Source organism: Oryctolagus cuniculus, chromosome 8, assembly GCF_051225735.1.
Source record: "Oryctolagus cuniculus isolate XC-2025 breed Fujian yellow rabbit chromosome 8, ASM5122573v1, whole genome shotgun sequence".
NCBI classification, from domain to species: Eukaryota; Metazoa; Chordata; class Mammalia; order Lagomorpha; family Leporidae; genus Oryctolagus; species Oryctolagus cuniculus.
The window spans coordinates 113,134,103-113,140,225 of record NC_142874.1 but is presented as its reverse complement, the minus strand read 5'-3'; positions in this window follow the sequence as shown (position 1 = coordinate 113,140,225).

The window sequence follows — 6,123 nt, the reverse complement described above, 5'->3', positions numbered from 1 at the left end:
TCTTTGCCTTGGCTCATTACTCTTCACATTGCTTTCTAGAAACACTTGTACCACCAAGTGGACGACACAAAAATTAATTTCTAAGACACTACTCAGCTTTGTCAAATTTCATTCTTCCACTTTACAGGTTAATGAGGGGCTATTCATTCCAGGCTAGTTAATAGAACTGCAGCAGGACTCTCTACTTGAAGACAGACCACCTTCCAAAGCACAGCCAAATTAAGGGACTGTTTTTCAGCACCATTGAAACTACAGCATCTGAACCAAAGTGATCCTGCAGCACATGGAATGTGTGACAGCAGTTTAGCATTTTCTCCATGGACACCAACCACTAGAACACACAGCTCTCCAGCAATTGTCTGATGACATGGCGCCCCCATGCCAGGTCTTAATTCACAACCACAAAACTGAATAATAAAGTCAACATGGTTTTCACTGCTTTTCTCTTGGGTTTGTCTGATTCTCTGCCTACTTCACAAACAGAGAAACAGAAAGGAGCATCACTACAGATACACACGACAGTGCAAGCACCAGTGCCCTTGCGCCGCGAAGTACTGGCCCCACCTCTTGACTCGGGCTCCATCGTGTCACTTATTTTGGTCAGTGTTGGCAGACATGATACCCGCAGAAGCTCAGAAAGAGCTCGCTTGCTTGAGACTGTCTGCTCTTGCACCTCTGCTATCAGACAGAATGTGCCCTGACAGCCTTCCAGAAGACGAGAGGCATGTGAAGCAATAGCTCGGCTGCCCCAGCCAACACCAACAGAATCCAAACAAGTTGGCGAGCTCAGAGATCAACTGAACAGCTTAACTCGCCCTCCACTGAACAGAGGTACTTGAACAACAAACTCACTTCTTATGCTTCTAAGGCTGATTGTTTTCATGCAGGAGCATCATGACAACAGACAGCTGACAGGTTACATAGAATCTTTCATTGGTGAAGCAAAGGGTATCCATGATGTGTGGTCACCTTACCAACCATGTAGTCCCTTCTACCCTTCCACAAAATGAATATAGAAGCAGGCAAGATTAGCAGCCTAACACATTCAGAGCTGACGCTAGAAATAGAGATGCATTTGATCTTGTGATCTCTCTACCTACATCAAAACGAAGGACCTGACTGCCTCCTCCAGTTAGAAGGCTAACTGATCCTGCCTTCATAGTATCGTGCCACTGGCCTTGGAGTGACTCTTTCATGAAATAGCTTGTTCAGACACCCGGAAGGACAGAGGATGAAGATGTCACTGAGTCCTGGTTCACTCCCCAGATGGCCACAACGGCCAGAGCTGCACCGATCTGAAGCCAGGAGCTTCTTCCGGGTCTCTCACACAAGTGCAGGGGCTCAAGGACTTGGGCCATCTTCTATTGCTTTCCCAGGCCATAACAGAGAGCTGGATTGGAAGTGAAGCAGCCCAGACATGAACCAGTACCCTTATGGGATGCTGGCACTACAGGTGGCAGCTTTACCTGCTATGCCACAGTGCCGGCCCCTCTAATTGCTTTTTGTATTCACTGAACAATAAATGTACCTGAGGTAGAATTTGATCTTAACTTTGCTTTTATTGTAAAATATTTCCATGTTCCAAGGTTGTGGCAAAAGAGATAGAGCCCACAGCGCTGTGGCGTAGCAGGTAAAGCTACCGCCTGCAGTGCCAGCATCCCGTATGGACGCCAGTTCGAGACCTGGCTGCTCCACTTCTGATCCAGTTCTCTGCTATGGCCTGGGAAAGCAGCAGAAGATGGCCCAAGTTTTTGAGCCCCTACACCCACATGGGAAGACCCAGAGGAAGCTCCTGGCTTTGGATCAGCGCAGCTCCGGCCGTTGCAGCCAATTGGGGAGTGAACCAGCAGACAGAAGACCTCTCACTCTCTCTCTACCTCTCCTTCTCTCTCTTTGTAACTCTTTCAAATAAATAAATAAATGTTTAAAAAAAAAAAGAAAGAAAGAGAGATAGAGCCCGCACCCACCTCTAATTATCATAGTACCAATATTTACTAAAAGAATATGTCCTGGAAATACCCAGATTAGGTCAATTTCCAACACAGAATAATTCAATCTTGTGCAATAAAAATTATATTTTATTAATTCAAAGACTTTGCATATGGTATGTTTGTTGAAATACAATTTACTGAATCATGTCAATTCTTTCAACTACAAAGATAAAGTACTGAAACCTAGGAAAGTTAGGAAAATCCCTAAATGAACATCTCAAATTCAGTTGCAGATTTGAGCATCAAACCCGTTTTCACCCACACACAAATAATTATTTGCTGTCTTGTCAGTTGACTTCTCACTCAATTTTGTTGGTCTTTTCAAAGAACCAATATCTAGTCTTGTTGATTTTCTCTGCTGTTTTCCTGTTGTTTTAATTATTTTCATCCTAATCATTTTTTTTTCTTTCTGCTTATATTGGGTTTTAGCTTGTTAAATGGGAGACTATAGATTTTAGGTCTTCTTTTTTAACAAAGCCTTATTGAAATGCAGCTCACACACCATACAATTCACCCATTTAAAGCACACGTGTTTCAGTGATGTTTACTACATTCACAACTATGGTCAGCATATGATATGTCAATCACCACAGTCAATTCTGGAACATTTTTACCACCGAAAAAGGAACCTGTATCCTCTAGTCACAACTCCCCTATTCTCCTGGTCCTACTGCAGCCCTAAGCAACCACTTTTCTGCTTTCTGGCTCCATATATTTCTCTATCCTTGAATTTCACGCGAATAGAGTCATATAATGTACAGATCTGATCAAGGTTCACCCAACATGTAGCATGACTCAATACTTATTCCTTTTTGATGACTGAATAATATTCCATTGTCTGTGTATAGAACATTTTGCTTATCCACATGTCTGTTTAGAGACATCTGTTTCCAAATGTTGGCTATTGTGAATGGTGCAATAACAATTCACATACAGGATGGGCAATTCTCTAGCAGTTAAGATGCCACTTGGGATGCTCACACCCCACATAGGAGTCCCAGCCCTACCCCCAATTCTAGCTTCCAGATAAGCACACCCTAGGAGGCAGCAGGTGATGGCTGCTGAGAGAGTGGGGTCCTTGCACCCATATGGAAAAACTAGATTAAGTTCCCAACTCCAGTTTTGGCCCAACCCAGACCTGGCTCAGGCATTTGTGCAGTGAACCAGTGAATGGAAGATCTTTCTCTCTCTCTCTCTCCCTCTCTCCCTTTTTTTCTCAATCTCCCTCTCTTCCTCTCCCCTTCTCCATTTCAAATAAATTGGAAAAAAAATAAAAAATTTTAAATAAAAATTTGCATACAAGGTTTTTCTTAAGATTTTATTTATTTATTTGAGAGGTAGTGTTACAGACAGTGAGAGAGACAGAGAGAAAGGCCTTTCTCTCGTTGGTTCACCCCCTAAATGGCTGCAATGGCTGGAGCTGCACTGATCTGAAGCCAGAAGCCAGGTGCTTCTTCCTGGTCTCCCAAGTAGGTGCAAGGGCCCAAGCACTTGAGCCATCCTCTACTGCTCTCCCAGGCCATAGCAGAGAGCTGGACTGGAAGAGGAGCAACTGGGACTAGAACCAGCGCCCATATGGGATGCCGGCACCACAGGCAGAAGATTAACCAAATACACCATGGCACCAGCCCCCTGCATACAAGTTTTTATGTGGTCATATTTCTCTTGAGTGTTCACAAAGAAGTGGAACTGCCAGATTATATGGTAACTATGTATAATCATTTGAGAAACTACAAAACTGTTTTCTAAAGCAACTGAACCATACATATTACATTCCTATCAGTGTGTAAGAGTTCTGATTTTGGGACTGACGCTGTGGTGTAGCAGGTAAAGCCACCACCTCCAGTGCCAGCATCCCATATGGGCGCTGGTTAGTTTTGACTGGTCCCCTTCCTATCCATCTCCCTGCTAATGTGTCTGGGAAAATAGTAAAAGATGGCAAAGTGCTTGGGCCCCTGCACCTGCATAGGAGACCTGGAAGAAGCTCCTGGCTCCTGCCTTCGAATTGGCCCAGCTCCAGCCTTTGCAGCCATTTGGGGAGTGAACCAGTGGATATAAGACCTTTCTTTGCCTCTGCCTCTGCCTCTCTGTAACTGTGCCTTTCAAAAAAATAAATAAATCCTTTTTTAAAAAGGAGAGGGGGAGATTCTAGGGGCTGGCGCTGTGGCATAGTGGGTAAAACCACCACCTGCAGTGCCAGAATCCCATATGGGCACCGGTTTGAGTCCCAGCTGCTCCGCTTCCAATCCAGCTCTCTGCTATGGCCCAGGAAGGCAGTAGAAGATGGCCCAAGTCCTTGGGCCCCTGCACCCACGTGGAAAACCTGGAAGAAGCTCCTGGCTTCAGATCGGCACAGCTCCAGCCATTGTGGCCATCTGGGGAGTGAACCAGTGGATGAAAGACCTCTCTCTCTCTCTCTCTCTCTCTCTCTGCCTCTGCCTCTCTGCAACTCTGCCTTTCAAATAAATAAAGCCTCTTTTAAAAAAATGGATCCTGATTTCTCCCTCATCAACACTTGTCATTTTCTAACTTAATGACTGAAACACACTAGTGAAGTGGTATCTCACTGTGGTTTTGATTTGCATTGATCTGATGATGAATAATGTCAAACAACTTATGTGTTTATTTGCACTAAGGTGCTCCAAAAATTTTGTGGGAAAATGGATCTAAAAATAAGTTTATTTGGGTGCAAAAAATTTTTGAGATCCATGCATTTTTTTTCATAATATGTATTTTACATGAACTTTTTCAAGACCCCTCATATATCTTCTTGGAGCAATGCCTATTCAGATATTTTGCCCAAGTTTTAATTGGGTAATTTGTCTTTTTATTGCTGAGTTGTAAGAGCGCTGCTATTTTTGGGTGGAGTGTTCTAGTTGTCTACTAGTCTTCATTGTTTTCTAAGTATTAATTGGCACTTTGTTCTTCCAGATGATAGTTTTCCTTCTGCTCTTAAAGACTTAGTTCCATGGGACTGTCCTGTAGGATCTAGGGAATTTGACAGCCTTCTGTCATTTTGTCCTGCTTTCTTTGACCCCTTTAGTTCAAACAGTCCATGTGTCTGTAAGAGTAATCCCACCTCTATTCCTGGCCTCCACTGAGACAGCTTATTAAGTCCACCTTCACATACACATCTTCACAACTCTCCTACCAAAAGATCTGCCACACCCTTAGCACCCTCTTCTGAACACATTTTCTCATTTTTTTTACAATGTGGATAGGCTGAGAATTCCCCAAATCCTTAACTTCTGGTTCCTTTTCACTTAACAATTCTGTCTTCAATTCACTTCTTTTACCTCACACTTACCATAAAGCAGGCAGGAAGAACCAGGCCACTACTCCAACATTTTTCCTAGAAATATTCAATCTCATTGCTCAGTGTTCATCTTGCATAAGCAATATAATCAATGCCATTGCTTTTGAGTTCTACCCTCCACAAAACACAAGAACATAAACACAATTTAGCCAAGGTCTTTGCCACACTGTAGCAAGGACCACTTTTTCTCCATGGTCCAATAACATGCTCCTTGTTCCCACAGGAGACCTGAACAGAGTGACTTTTACCATCCACACTTCTACCAACATTCCATACATTATTTCCACATTCTCTAACAAGAGGCAGACACTCTACAGCTCTCCTCTTTTATTTCTGCACCCTCACTAGAATTGCTTTTAAAAGACTCTTCGTGGAAATATAGTTCATTTTCTGCACACATGTCAAAAAACTCTTCCAGCCTCTGCCCATTACCCAGTCTCAAAGCAGCCACTTCATTTTCAGGTATTTGTTAGACTAGCACCCCATATCTCAGTGCCAATTGCTGCCTTAGTCATTTCTGCTAGAACAGAAAACCACAGACAGGTGGCTTTAAAAACAAGCATTTATCTCTCATAGTCTGGCTGCTGGGAAGTCCAAGATTAAGGTGGCAGCATGGTTGAGCCCTCCCCATGGGTGGGTGAGAGCCCCCTTCCTGGTCTGAAGACCATGGTGTACTCATTGTGCCCTCACTTGGCAGGGAGGGAGAGAATGGAAACAGCTCTCTTGCGTCTAAGTATCTCCCAACGGCCACTTCTCTAAATGCCGCCATATTGGAGACGAGAATGTCAACATAAGAGTTCTACTTGGTCACCTCAC